The sequence below is a fragment of the Phodopus roborovskii genome, unplaced genomic scaffold (genome assembly GCF_943737965.1).
Source record: "Phodopus roborovskii unplaced genomic scaffold, PHOROB, whole genome shotgun sequence".
Taxonomy (NCBI): domain Eukaryota; kingdom Metazoa; phylum Chordata; class Mammalia; order Rodentia; family Cricetidae; genus Phodopus; species Phodopus roborovskii.
The window spans coordinates 9,415,335-9,431,406 of record NW_026125052.1 but is presented as its reverse complement, the minus strand read 5'-3'; the positions used below and the strand labels follow the sequence as shown (position 1 = coordinate 9,431,406).

Sequence of the window (16,072 nt, the reverse complement as noted above, 5' to 3'; positions counted from 1 at the left end):
GATTTTCATCCTCTTTACTCTTTAAGTAGATAGTTTTCTCTCAGCAATTCCTTAGAGACTTCCTATAATTTCCATCTATCTGTCTATCTGCCAGCCAATCAATCATGAACCATTTACCTATCTATTATCTATTAGTTATCTATCTCCTAATATCTGGCTATATGTCTCTTCAGTGAGAGAGTGTCTTTTTATGTAGCTCAAGTTGGTCTCAAACTCCCAATCCTCAGACCTTAAGTTCTGGGACTAAAACTATGCACCACTATGCCACTATCCAATGATGTAATTAGTTATGTTCTTTAAGTATTTGTCCAGGGGCTTGCCCTTCTACATTTCTGATCCTGGTCTTGTGAGGGATTGGTTTAGTTCTTAGATTGCTAAGTATGTCAGACAGTGGCATTCACCATTACTCCAGTAACTGTTACTGGAAGGCAGGGTCCATGTGGGGGCAGGTAGTGAAGGGGAAAAGGGAGTGAGAGAAAGCCAGAGTGAGAGTGAGTGAGTGGGCAAATGGATGAAAATCACCAAAACTCTGTATTTCTTTGTAGATCTTCATTCAAATTACTCAGGGCACCTGGGCTGCATTCATCAGAGACTTTACATCTTATCGGCAATTTTCTTTATTATTAATTTTTTTAGCTAACTTTTCTTGTCACCAAGTGATCCGTGTGAAAGGTTCTACTCCCATTTCTCCAGTCTAGCACACGTGTATTGCCAGTTCCTATGACAAAAGTAGCATATGTCTCTTTTAAGTTCCAGTCCAGGACTTTGTATGTAACAGTTTCTCCCAGTATTTCAGAAACACACTGACACAAGGCAAATGTAAGAATTGGGGTCTTTGGTGTCAAAAGATTCCCAGTCCACTTCTTGTCAGCTATGTGACTTTAATTCCACGAAGCTTCAGTCCATAATCATATAATTGATGTAACACAAATTTCCTCATGGAAATGAGGGGTGAGAAATAAAACAGCCAAAAGAAAACCATAAGCCATCTTCAAAGCAAATAGTCAAGTGACAGACAAATTAGTAGTTACTTTAACTATAAAGGAACCTCATTTATATGAGGTGTCTAAAGAAAGCATTTTAAATTGCAGAGACAGCAAGTAGAATAGAGATGGGAGAGCCTGGGGTCAGGAAGGAAAGGGAAGTTAGTGTTTAATGGACATAAAGTTTCAGTTTTGCAAGACAGAAGTTCTGGTGGTGGATGGGTTGAAGGGTATGCAGTGTCATAAATGTATTTAATACTTTTGAACTAAAGTGATTAAGGTGACAAAGTTTAAGTTATGTATATCATATTCATGGTAAAGATGAAAACAATTCCCCTGTGAAGTCATATTATTAAACAAATGCCAGGATGTGGTGGCACACAATTTTTATCCCAGCACTCAGGAGGCAGAGGCAGACAGATTTCTGTGAATTGGAGGCCAGCCTGGTCTGCAGAGCAGTTCCAAGACAGGCTCCATGGCTACAAAGAATTCCTGTCTTGAACCCCACCCCAGAAAAAACAAACAAACAAACAAACAAACAAACAAACAAAAAAAATAATATTTGCATTGGCCCAACATATTCATTCTCTTCCCCTCTCTTTTGGCTAGTGCATGCATGCCTCACTGGTGTTGAAGGATGCTCCTCCTCCATCTCCCTTCCGCCCACTTCCTTCTCTTTCCAGAACCTGGTGGATTATGATGGTACTTGTGAAACATCACTCAGTTGCTACTTTCAGATGATCTACTTGGACTTAATTATGCTAAATATGGGTAACAGACAACATATTTTGAAGGCTAAAAAGCAAAACAAAACTAGAAGAATCAAAAGATAAATCATTTTGCTTTTTGGTTATCTATTTTCCCTAGATTCCCTTCTATACATATGGTTGTATCTTCATTAATTAATTCATTCATTTTCAGTTAATTCTCATTCATTCATCAGCAGTTCATTCATCCAGGTTCAGTGTTGTGCTAGGAACTTGGGATACTATGAGGAGCATGCATGGTCTTTGTCTTCACAAAACTCACACTTCCCTATGCAAGCCCCTAGTGTGCATGCAGCTGGGGGGATATATAGCATACACCATTACGTTATTACAATTAGATGCAATATCTTCTTATCTATACCCTTTCTCTAGACAATGAAATAACATTAATTTGTATTAATCATAAAAATATGTGTAGCCAGGGTATGGTTTGTTGCACTTTAATTTAAAAATAAAGGCTTGTCAATGTTATGTATGATATCTGAATCTAACAGTACATCTGCACCATAGTAATTAACACTGCACCCAGTGTCATTTTATCTGTAATGCTAATTACTGTGTTTCCAATGAATGAGTTTTGTGCACAGAATGTTGGGAAAAGTTTGCTTATGCAGACTGGGAAACAGGTGAGTGGAGAAGCTGCAGCTGCAGGGAATATCCAGGTCGCCCCTGACTGTCCCAGAGCTCGCTAGCCTTTGTCTCAATTCAGTGCAACTGGAGGCAAGGAGAAGAAGCAACACTCTGCCCATTTCATATGAAAGTTGGGTCTGGGGTGTCATTTATTTTGCATGTAGATAAGTTTTTAGGCAATTCTGGGGGTGTGGGTGTGGCAGGTAATAGAACTGTTTTTCAAGAATATGGAGGACTCAGATTGGATGCTAGGCTGCTGTCCACTTTAGGATGAAGATAGAAGACCTTGTTTCCCTAGCTACAGGGATTTAAGACTAGGTGGAGCTACATGTATTAAAGGAAGCAGGGCATATATGCCTGTTGAGGTGGTATGCCAATAGTATCAATAACTTGCTTACACTGACCATGTGAGGAATGCTGACTTATCCCTTATTCTTAGATGAAGGACATTAAAGACTGCACTTACAGTTTCTCCATGGGATCCCAGTAGAGGTGGTGCAAATCTTTAATCCCAACACTTGGGAAGCAGAGGCAGGTGGACCTCTAAGTTTTAGGCCAGCCTGGTCTGTAGAGTGATTTCCAGGACAGCCAGGGCTACATGGAGAAACCACGTCTTGAAAAACAAAACAAAAATGTTTCCCTATGGGAAACCCCAAGAGCCCCATTATCCTCCAGAACATTGGGATTCCAAGTTCTACAGCTCTGAATGTAAGTTATAGGTCGTCAGGAAGAGGTGGTGAAACTATGTGGTTTATATGTGGCATCTGGGATTAGGGATCAACTCAAACAAAATGTAACATTAATGCAGAGATGTCAGAATGTGTTTAATTTGCCCAAGCCTGGGCAGGACACCTTTGGGGGAGTTTCCAGATCTAGGGAAGCAAGATATTAGTTCTCACTTTCTGAGAACGGAGAGATGGGTAATGTGTCCAGTGTAGGTTTACCAACCAAAAGTCTGATCCCATAATTAGGAAGGCCACTTGGTGCCAAGAAGGGTTAGTGAAGAATGGCCTACAGCCTGTCATAAATTAGGTGTCTTTTCTTTGCAACTCAGCTTTCCTATTATGCATCTTTGACTGGCCTGCTGAAGTGTGTAATAGGTCTTTGCAATGCAATTAGTTAGTGTAAGGGGTTTAAGAACACTGCTTAGCCTGGTTTCCTGCAGAGTCCTGATACAGACACTAAGGGGCTGATTTGTGAAGGCGGAATGCAAAAAGCTGGGGGTCTGCTTATTCACAAGGCACACTTGGGGCACTGTTCAAGGAAGAACAGTGTGGAAGAACCTACTGATCTCCAGTCATGAACAGTGCTGCAGCCCAGTGAATACAGGTGGATGAAATGAGGGCCAAATGGAGCCTGGAGTTAAAATGACTTCAGGAATAATCAAACCCAATAAACCAGAAAACTGAGACAGATCCCAAGCTAGAAGTCATCCCCGCCTGACTTTGTTCATTGATCTGATGGGCCCATTTCTCCCGAGTCTTCTTTAAATCCAGTTTACAAAATCAGTATACAAAGAATTAGGCCTCATTATAGCAGTTTCCAAACAAAATTGATTTATTTTTGTTGTCTCTCTTCCCCCTTTCCTTCCCTATGCTCATCCCCCACAGCCTTCTTTACACTCGAATGTTACTGAGATCTTTTGCTCCCTGGCCCCGCACCTTCCTGGATACCGCTTTTCTCTCCTTATGATCCCCTGCCTAGTTTCAGGGTCTAAACCCATGCTCCCACACTTCAAGTGTAAACTAATGCCGCTACTGTGGAAATCAGTATGGAGCTTTCTCAGAGCATTAGAAACAGAACTACTACATTATCCAGATAGACCTCTCATGCACGTGCTCCCAAGACTAGCCTACTGCAGAGACCCCTGCACACTCAGTTTATAGCTGCACTTTCATAACTGCAAGGGGACAGTATCAGCCTAGACGCCCAGCAAGAGAAGATGGAAAGTGAAAACATGATATGTCTATGCAAAGGACTCTTAGCCAGCTGTGAAGAAGCAGGAAACTATGCCATTTGCAGGAAAACAGAAGGATTTGGATTATATTAAGTGGTGTGACTCAGACAAACAATCTCATGTCCCCATTTATATGCGGATTCTTTTCTTATTCTTTCTCCCTTTCCCTCAATTTTCACTTTAAGAAATTATTTTTTATTAATTAATTTATTTTACAACCTCCTCTCCCCCAACTCCCTCTTCCCACTTCCTCTCTGCCCCCCCCAACCATCCATCTTCCATATTTGATCACAAAGGGGCAGAGCTCCCATGGGCATCAGCAAGGCATGGCATATCAAGCTGCCATAAGACCAACCACCTCCCCCTGTATTCAGATTGGACAAGGCAATCCAGCATGAAGAAAAGGGTAAGAGCCAGCCAAAATACCAGGGACTTCCATTGTTAGGAGCCCCACAAACAGACCAAGCTACACAGCTTTCACATATATACAGAGGGCCTAGGTTGGTTCCATGCAGGCTCCTTGGTTGTTTGTTCAGACTCTGTGAGTTCCCATGAGCCAGGCCAGCTGCTTCTGTGGGCTTTCTTCTGATGCCCCTGACCTCCCTTCCACACTCCTCCCACCCCCACACTCCCCCATCTAGGCCTCCTGCAATCTCCCTTCCCTCTCCACAGCAGGATTCCCTGAGCTTGGCCCAGTGTTTGGCTGTGGGTCTCCGAACCTGCCTCTATCAGTCACTGGTTGATTTTGTGTTTGAATAATATACCTACATCACTCCCGTCCTTCCTTATTCCTTCAGTTTGCCCAATGTCTCCCCCATATCTTTCTCAAGTTCATAGCCTCTTAATCTTTAATTATTATTGTTACACACACACACACACACCACACACACACACACACATCCCACTGAGTCCATTTAGTATTGCGTATACATACACATATGCAGGGCTGACTACTTCAAATGGACAGTCTATATGAAATGTTGTCCTCAGAGGAAAATCATTTTCCCTCTCCTAGGAGCCCTTGATAACTTATAGCTCATCATCTAAGTATAAGCCACCATGGATGATCCCCTGTCCATGTTGGCATGTTAATTGGTGTGGTCATTATAGTGTTTGTGTTTAGGTAAGTTATTTCTGCTGATGCATAGTGACTGAGTTTAAAGTACTGGAGTGCTAAGTGCATGCACATAGTCCTGGAGCTAAGTATATGGACATATATGCAGTGCTAAGTGTATGTACATAGCAAGGAACAATAAGCATATGTACACAGTACAGGAACAATAAGCGTATGTACATAGTACTGGAATACTAGGTACATGTACACAATTCTGGAGTGCTAAGCATGTGTACATTATACTGAAGTATTATGTATAAAAGCCATAATCCATACAAAAATAGAAACAAACTACCCTGATATTTTCAGATGCCACTTACATGATACCTTGTATCTGGAAAGTTGACATTGCACAGTATCTGTCCAAAGGTTTTCTGTTACTTAAACTTTACTATAATGGTTAGGAATGGTGGGGATTGGATATCAAGAAGGTAAAGGCCATGGAGCTTTGGGAGTGGGCAGGATCTCACCTATCACTCTTAACTCTGCAGGGAAGACAGAGAGAGGATCCTTCCTTAGCATTGCTAAATTTAATTTTTCTATTTTTGTCTCAATCGGCCAGTTTTTGGCTAGGATTTTTTTTGAAAAAAAACCCTGGATAAACAGATGAAACAATCATATATGATGCTTATTATTATATCAATTCTATTGTTATAGAAAACCAGATTTAGTTTATGGTAATATTGACTCTTCAAATAATGGATCATTTTTTCACAAACTCCAGGGGTATGAGGTTAATGACAGGATGGAAGATGAATAGGTGTGTAAGTCTACCAACTTAAGGACTAAGTAAAGAGAAGTCTTCCTGTCCTCTGCAGTCCTTGAGGGGCCCATGAGTTGGTGGTAAGAATTAGACTTATTATTGTTTTACACACAAAGTTATTGATACCCAGCCCTTCCCAAACTCTGAGCATGAGTATTCTAGATACTCTGAGATATCTGGAATGAGTTTTCCATTATAGTTCTGGTATATGAGTTCCCAAATGGGAGTCCTGGGCACTGCTTTCCAATTATCACATTGAGAGCCTGCAGGGTTCTTGCCAAGTCACTCACAGCTGGTTGTCTGAATTTAATTTTTTTGAGTCCCTAGTGACTGGCTGGAATCCTCTGTGGATGAAGAGAGCAACTGGAACCAAGATGGCACCATTTGGTTGAAAACAGATTGCTTCTAATTTCCCCATCCCGTTAGCTCAAATTGGGTTTAAGTTGAACACACGCATTTGTATTTTTTTTTTTAAATATAGTTTAACAAGCAAACCATATCTATTTAATATATGCTTTATCACATATTACATACCTGTTATATATTACAGAGAATATATTTAATGGCTTACATTTTTTTAATTCTTGTTTTATAAGCACACAGACAGCACTAGTTTTCTACTTATTAAATAAAAGGTGACCAGATTTTGTTTTGAGTTCTTCTGGGTACGTAAGCCAAGTGCATTCTTTATTCGATTCAGTAGGTATGAGATGGGACGAGAGTAGCTGCTGGCTTCTTTCGAGACTCCTCTTTTTGAGGAATTCGGAGCAGAATTAAACAGATATTCAATGCTAGGGGTTAGAGACATAGCAGTGTAGAGTGATTTCTTTCATCCTCTTTCTGTGCCTTACAGGACTGCTTTAATAATTATATAGATATGCTGCCAAAGTTCCTTGTAGACATATGGAGAGGACTATACATTGATTCATTCTGGGGCCAATAGTTTTCTCTAAACTGTGAAAATCCAAGGTTAGGTCACTTTAATTAACACATTGAGACTTGCAGTAGAACGGTTATTTCTGGTGTAATGCCATTTAGTTCAATCCCTGATTCACAGGGCTTCAGGCAAATCACTTCCAATCTCCAGTTATTTCATCGCCTAAGATGAGAGAGCCCATGGAATACAGCAGCACTGGCATTGGTGGGGGGGTGTAGATTGCCTTCTTAGCACCCCCCATATGGGCATCGCCAGTCCCGCTGGTCAGATGTTAGAATCATTGATGCCAGTTTTTTTCAAAGGGGCCAGAAACAGCCAATGTTTGGGGGTATATGGCAAATCCCTATGTTTATTCATCATTTCATTGTATGCAAAGTTAATTATTTGACATTAATCTCCAATGGTGTTGTGGTTTAGATATGGAGTACCTCTTCAGTAGGCTCATGTATTAAAGCTTGGTCCCTATTTGCTGGTCTTAATGATCAAGAAGTGATTGGATTCCAAGCCCCAGACCTAACCAACGGATTCAATCCTTGACAGATTTATAGAATGATAGTGGTATGGGTGGTGGTGCCTATTTGGAGGAAGTAGATTCCTGGGGGAGATTTACACTCTCTCTTTTCTTCAGTCTCCCCAAACAGACTACCAGGAGGTGAGCTGCATTGTCTTATACCATCCTTATACCATGTTGTTCTATCTTAACATACACTCAGAAACAATGGCACCAGTTAACCTTGACTGGAACCGTTGGAACTATGAGCCAAATGCAATCATTCCTACTTGAAACTGTTCCTTTCAGGGATTTGTTTGTGATGAGAAGCTTGACTGGCACACCCTATATCCTAGAGTCTTGCTCACCGGGTGCTCCATTCTGTACTCAAGGTCACATAATCAGCAGAAAATGTACACAACTGAGGCAGGTGCCACAATGTAGTGTTGGGGACTTGGTGGGGGAAGGGGGGGACTAGGGAGCACTGTGACTCATCTTTCAGGTGTCTCTGAGATACAGGGAACTGGGAGGTGGACCTGTGAGGCTAAAAGGTGCCTGAGAACAGGAAGTCCAAGGACACACATTTTACTTAGTATCCTTTTATATTATCACTTTAAAAGTAAACAAAGGGGGACTTGGATGGTTCAACATGGGCACAATAGAGCACAATAGAGAAGCTACCAGTAGAAATGGAAGGTATCTCTAAGCTGAAACTTGAAGTTTTCTAGTGCGGACATTAACAAAACAACAAAACAGTGAAACTGACGTTAAGAATATATTTCACCTAACCTTACACATAATCAATACAAAAATTGCTAATGAGATATTTTATACTCTCCCTTTGCCCTGCCCTAAGTTTTAGGAGCTCAATGTGTCTTTTACACTTCTAAACACATCCTAATTCCAACTCACCACATGTTACACACACAGTCAGCCCACCCCAACAGAGGCTTCTGAATCTGAGACTCCAACTAACAACAGACTGACAATATTTGAAAAACAAACAAAAAAACCAAAAAGTAAGGACTGCATCAATAATAAACAAGCACAGACATTTTTCTTGTCAGTATTTCATCAGTATTGCAACCACAACCACACACTTTATTGTATTGAATGTTTTAAGTAATATAGATACTTAATATATGGGGATGTGCATAGGTTATCTGCAAATAAAGAACCTTTTGATATAAGGTATTTGAGTGTTCATGACTTTTGTAGCTGAGAGTAGTCTTCAAGTGAATCTCCCTTGGCTACTGGCAGATAAACACACTCCACAGCTACAGGAGGTTTGTGACCACCATATGGAGAAGAGTAGCTTGGCTCATCTTCCTTTCAAATCTGCAGTCTATAAAGTGGGCCAGTTGGGCATTTGACGAAGCTACTAAACTTCAAGGAGAAAAATAGTCTAGAAATAAATTAAGAGTATGGTGTCACCCGTTTGTATCTGTTTCCTACACAAGTGACAGCTTTTAATGTACCAAGCTTTTTAATATTTTGAGCGTGATTCACATGGCAACTTTTATGGGGCATACACACCCGCACATAGACCTTAACAATACTTACACAAATTATGAACCTCTTAATATTCCTGCTAAGAAGCTGGTTGCATGCTAGAATCATTTCATTAGCTGAAAAGATCAGCCACATAAAAGTGGGAGACCTTTTGTTCACAGGTGTATTTACTGGGAGATCATAAAGGAATTCCCAGAAGCCTTCGCGCATCTGCTTCCTCCTTCCTGCGGGATCACACAGGCTCTGTTCCCATCTTGAAGGTCAGGCATTCATTCTACGCTCACCAAAGTTATTAGTCTTGTCAGGCAATGACTGTACAGCTGATGTTTCCTGCCACTGTCCAGTTTTCACATACTTTGCATAGCTCAGAGCCTCTGCAACTTAATGAACATCCCCTGTCCTTTGCAAGAAAGGGTCAGGTCCTTAGGCAGATAAAGAAATATCATCATAACCCTGTAGTGCTCCACTCAGATGCAACTGTGATCACACTCATGTCTGTTGTGATTGACTACTGTAGCTGTGTGTGTGTGTGTTGTATGTATTCATGGTCACATGTGTAGGTGCAGGTGTGTGTGAAGGTGCATGTGTGGGTGCATATAGAGGCCCAAAGTTGACATTGGATTGTAGTGAGATATCCATCCCATTGGCAGTTGTTGCACTGACCATGTCCATTGGGGGTGGGGGCAGGTGCAGATGTGACCTGGGAGAACTAGGTCTGGGGTTGGGGACCCCAGAGGCCTCTCTCTTGCTTCATGGTTGGAGACAGATAGCATCTGGAGGCATCCTTGGGATGGGAACCTGCTGGCGGTCATCTGTTTCTGTTGTAAGTGATTTCTCCCTGAATAAACATCCATTGGCCTGTTTTCCCAGATTCTTATTTATCCACGATATTGGGTGTATTCCTCAATCTCTTTACACTTTATTTATTAAGACAGGGTCTCTAACTGAGCCTGAAGTTCACCAACTCCAGCTACTCTGATTAGTTAGCTTGCTCCTGGGTTTTCCTGCGTCTACTTCTGCTGGGATTGTATGTAGATGCCACACCTACTCAGCTTAAAAAAATGTTTGTTATACCTACCCCCCAAGATTCAGGTCCATCTTGGAAGAGGGGACTGATACTGTAAGGTTTAGAATTCTCGAAAGACCAGAACAAAGCTGTGTCTTCTGGACATGACAAGACCACAGCACTCATGAACTCTTGGCTCCTGAGGCTGCTTGTACAAGAGCAGAGCCAAACCCACCCAGTGAGCAGTCTAGCTTCAGAGAAGGGCTCACAAGCCCCCATTCCTAGCTGAGGAGCGTTGGACAGCTGATAGCTTCTGGAGGAGGGAAAGTTAGTTTTCTTTAAGGGGTTGAGCCTGATATGTTGACCATGTTTCAGTCCATGGCCCCAAACCCAGAAGTATATGGGCAGCGTAAATGGAAATCCAAATTATTAAAAAAAAAAAAAAGAGAGAGAGAGAGATAGATAGATAGAGAGAGAGAGGACACAAAATTGGGGGATTAGGGAAGTAAGAGATGGATCTGGGAGGAGTTGGAGGGAGAGTGGGTGTTGCATGTGATCAAAATACATTGAATGAAATTTTCAAAGAATTAACAAAAGTGTAACATCAAAAATGTTAACTTGCATTTTGTAGGTACTAGGATTGAGTGCTGGGTCTCATGCATGCTAGTTAACCACTCTATCACTGAACTATATCCTCCAACCTTTAGCTTGAGTTTCTTATGTGGGTTCTGGGGATTGTTCTCCAGTCTTCATGTTTGCATACACAGCAAGGGCAGTATCCACTTCCCCAGCCCCGATATCTAGGAATAGCACGTGTTGTCCTTTTAGAAGCAAGTGACCACGTGAGTCCCATGCTTTGATGAGAGGCCATGTGTAGAGATGGTCCTACTGATATTTCAGTGCTATGCTGTCTCTCTCTGGAGCTCGGTGTGCATGCTACTGTGCATGCATTAGCAATTCTTTTCTTGGCTGTACTCTAGGAAGTAGGCACTTTCATTATCATCATTTGATGAAGAAACTGGGGTTCAGTGAGGGCAAACAGGTCGCAGAGGGATGCAAATGAATAAGAGAGAGTGAATGAAAGACTACCTTTGCAGACCACATGCTGGCCTGCTGAATTGGCGCTAAGAAGGAGAAATGACAGTTCAGGAGAACCATGGCCGTTTCCTGAGAGAAGAAAGCATTGGAAATGGGCCTTGCAAATGGGTAGGATGTGGGCATCCAGAGGTACCTAGAATAGGAAGGTGTAGGGGTAGGAAATGAAAGGTGTTCACAAAGAAAGGCACCAGCAACCGCTCAGTGTTGCTGGAATGCAGGGACAAAAGCAGCCCCAATGTGACTGCACCGGTTATCTGTGTCAGCAGATAATAGACATTTGTCAGATGACAAACTGTTAGTATTTCACACTGGTCATCTTCCCTGCCCCCACCCCCCATACATGACAGGTAGGTAGGATCCCTACCTCTGTGTTACTAATAAGGAAAGCTGGGATCTAAGAGGTTAAATAAACCACCTAGATGGGAGAGGTGGTACAGAAAGGATGGAGGACTTGAATGTGTGTCTTTCTGACTCTTTTTATTGCAATGTTAAATAAAGCACGTTAACAAAGGACACCTTTCATAAGAAATAATTCCCTGCTGACATGCTCTGCCTTGCTACACTCATCGTCCACAGCTGCTACATTTTTATATTAGCGAAAGTCCCCCATCACACTGCCAATTCTCACCCCCCCCCCCGTTCATTCACCTTCTCCTTCTTCTCCAGCCTTTGGCTAATAGCAATAAAGTCTACAAGTCAACAGCCAAGTAAAGCCCAACAATATGATTAAGTAGCTGACAACAGGAGCTAGAATTTCACCTCCAGGGTGAGCAGACACACATTGCAATAACCAATACTTCAGAGATACATGGCTCCATTTCGTGCAACTGATATTTCATATCATGGCTTCAAAGCAGTGACAATGGCAGCCAATTTGTGTCTAGTTGAATGCCTGTGGAGGAAAGGTGGTGAGTATATGCTGTGAAATGGGTTCTTCCTTCCTTTCCTTTCCTTTCCTTCTTTCTTTCTTTCTTTTTTTTTTTTTTTTTTTTTTTTTTTTTTTTTTTTTTTTGTTGATCCCACAACCTGGGTATCCAACAGAGAAAAGCCAATGGTGTCTTTAAAGTATTGAGTGGCCACAAAATTATTTGCACAACTGATCCTGCGGGTATCAGGAGAGCATGTTCATCAGTAAAGTTAGATCCAGTCAAAGGTGGCCCTTTGCGTCTATTTCTTAGAAGCAGAAAATAGTCTTGAACTGAGAGGGTCAAATAGAGACCAATCAACCTGTCTCCACATCTCTGCATTCTGTCCTTTTAGAAGAACACTTAAATTCCTCCTCAGTGAGGTGACATCATCACACTTTTGCATTATGTACTTTCCCTTCCCATTTCTTTCTAATTCATCAATGAATTTGAAATGCTTATGGCCAGGCATGGGTTTATTAGTCCCTTCCAGTTGATCTCTCTCTCTCTCTCTCTCTCTCTCTCTCTCTCTCACATACACACACACACACACACACACCCACACACCCACACACACCCACACATACACACACCATACCACATACACCCACACCACACACTCACATGGGGTGGACAGATCCTCTTTCTTTTTGTTCCATTTTTTTTATAAGTATTTGGAAACTTTAAAGACTCCTCCCCCTCTGAGTCTTCCATGGCCTGCCCCACCCTCTCTCTCTCCATAGCCTCTCTTGGAGTCCCCTCATCTTTTACTATCCTTAACTCCTTGTCCTTACACAACTGGCATCTTAATCACAATTCAGACACTGTATATAGTAAAATGCAGCATGTTTTAACATCCCATCCTACAAAGAAAAAAGGATGCTACTAATAAAATAATTGCATGCCATCCTTCATAGAAAGCATCCCAAAACGATATAAGAAAATGCCTCCTAAAAGCAATGCTATCATCTCAATGATAACAGTATCTCAATGAAATGCCTGCAATTGTCTTCTAACACCACACTTTTGTAGTGGTGTAACAGGTCTTAACCAGCAGGTCCCAAGTGACACCTCTTTTTCTCTATGCAGATACCTATCCTCATCCTTTAGGACCATCTCATACACCTGCATAGAACCTCACAGGCTGGGTTATGAGGCTCTCCTGTGTTTTCATGGCACTTTGAATTTGCTCATGTGTCAAAGCTCATCAACCTGCTTTATAACCACTGTCATTCATGCTTCTCCCTACAGGGACCATGAACAATTGGTAAGCATAGTGTGCATCTCGTTCTTCTCAATATCCCCAGGATCTGACATGGGGAATCCTCTGTGAAGGACTGATGAAAATAGTTATGGGCTGTTAGACATGTGGCTTCTAGACATGGCCACTAGAGGGCAGTGTGGAATCATACCAGGCAAAGACTGGCTGCTCCCCAAGAATCTAGGTTGCAGAGGTGGAAGAAAGCTGGCCTCCTGTGGGGCAAACTGGAGAGGAGCCTGGAGTCTGTATCGCTCCAAGGGCACAGCGCCATTCTGCAGAATCTACTTTGTCGACGCTCCTTGCATCTCCTATCCCTTGCCAGCCTGCCCACTAGGTGCTTTCGGGAAGCTGCCTCAGCGCGTTCCTTATTAAGAGTCAAAAGCTCCTCCCTGATTTCCACCTGGGCAGAACAGGATGGAGGCCACAGACAGGGAAAGGAAATGTCTCCCTAAAATCCTTTCTCATTCTAAGGAAAATAGGCACATTCGAAGGGCCTGCAGTATAATTGCTACATTTGAAGAATAACAGGTAACAGCATCAATATTTGATTTTTAAAAGGTTGTGTGAACAGTTTTAAATATTAAAGATGAAGGCAAAGACTCAGACCATCTTTTCTTCTCTACGGTTGAAGCATTTAAAGAGGAAAATGGTGCTGAGGAGCCGCAGTAGGCTCCTGTGCCCATTAAATAGTATTCAGTTGCAAGAAAGCACATTCCAGGGTGCGTTTGTAGGACCGGAAAACAGTATCGGTAGCAGAGAAGTTTTCTCTTCATTATTTCTGTAATGAGAGGAAAAGAACGCAATCGCTGGAGTAACTTTCTCCTGCCTCATCGTGGGCAGTTGTGTTCTCTCAATGACTGGTCTGGGACAGGTTCTGAGAAGCCTCAGAAATTAACTATCCAACTTCCTGGCTAATGAGCCCAATATGTCAATTTCCACTGATCAAAATGATGCAATTCGATAAAGCACGCTTCATTTTGTAAGGAAATATACTCTTAATAGGGAGAACTGGAGGGTCAGGGTCCTCCCGAGGTAATTATGGGCCAGTGGAATTAGAGGCGTGGAGCTGCACTTTCTGTCTGGGGATGCCCTGTGGGATTTGTGTGGCAGATACTGTCTTTCAGGGACAATAAATTCCTTCATTATATTTCCATTACTGCATTAATGCAGCAATGTCCCATTTACTTGTAACCAAGGCGCCTGGATTCCGGAAACTTGGCATTTAATGCTAATGAGAGCTTGCAAGTCAGGTCTTTTTCTCTTTCCCCCCTCTCATTCTCTCTCTCCATTTCTATCTCTCCCTCTGTCTCTCTCTCCTTCGCTCCCTCTCTCTTTCACTCTCTCCCTGCCTGTTCCTGTCTAACCCTTTCTATTTCTATTTCTTCCTCTCTCCCTTTCTCCTTCCCTTCCTCCCTTTGCCTCTCTCTCTCTCTCTCTCTCTCTCTCTCTCTCTCTCTCTGTGTGTTTCTGCCTGTCTCTCTGTGTCTCTGTCTTCATGTTTCTGCCTCTCTCTGTCTCTGCCTCTCTCTGTCTCTCTCCCTCTCTGTCTCTCCCTATCTCTCTGTCTCTGTCTCTCTCTGTTTCTGTCCCCCACCCTCCCTTTGTATGTTTGTGGTGTTGCCTGCCACTGATGCAATCAATCTATCCAGAGCATCAGGACTCTGGAGGACAATGCTTCTAGCAATCTGAGGTGACTCTAGTCATACAGATGCATGGGTGCTTGAAAGAATTAACAGTGGGTATTAGAAAGCAGTAGATCCAGGAATAAATTGCAGCTGAAGAGAGACACTGAGATCAGTCCTCATTACCAGTTGAGCAATGCTTAGTGTAAAACCTAGAGCCGGCAGAGACCGGAACCCCTAGAGGTGAGGTGAGTAGGACTCAAAAACACAGGAGTATGTGCACAGACTGTCAGGACCTAGGCTCTTAGTTGTGCACTGTTGCAAGGGCTGTTGAACTTCTTTGGGCTGTAGTTTCCTCAACTAGTATTTAATTTTATGGACAATCATCTATTAGTAGAGAAATAAAAAAATTATAGCAGCTTGTTTATTTTTATATTCTCCAACAACAGATATAGGAAAAACAAAACAACAACAAAAACAAAAACAAAAAGCAAAAAGAGACCCCCTGGTATTGGAATTCTCTTTTCAATCATTTTTTTTTTTAAAAAATATCTATAATAGAACTTACCTAGGAAAGTAAAACTGTAGTTATTTTGAATAACTTGGATATTGGTTTGTGAAGTTTCCATGAACCAGTAGGTATGCAATGATGATAACTAAGAAGTATTTACTTAGGGTGAGAACTGAGTGGTGTTGAGTTTAACCCCTACCAGGGGCTATTGGCTGATGAGCTTTATTAGTTTCTCTCATCTTTGAAAGGAGAGTCTTGCTTGGCTTGGCTAGAAGCAGGCATTTTCTTCTTCTTCTTCTTTTTTTTTTTTTTTTTTAACTAAATTCAACTATTATGCACTGAACATTTTAATTCAAATTCATCATATATATATCAGTTCATAATGATAAGCTTATGAAGTTTGTTATTTCTGCTTTTATAACATTTCTTTAATTTATGTGTGGGTGTCTCAGTTCTCTCTTTGCACTTTGTTGGTCCTGGATATCAAACTCAGGTCCTCAGGCTTGGAAGCAAGTG

At 41.9% G+C, this 16,072-nt stretch overlaps 1 protein-coding gene across 1 annotated transcript in view; it reads right to left on the bottom strand.

Moving 5' to 3' along the window:
- Positions 1–16,072, bottom strand: part of Ca10 (carbonic anhydrase 10) — a 475,819-nt gene that overhangs the window by 99,465 nt on the left and 360,282 nt on the right. The gene's annotated exons all lie outside the window — the stretch shown is intronic.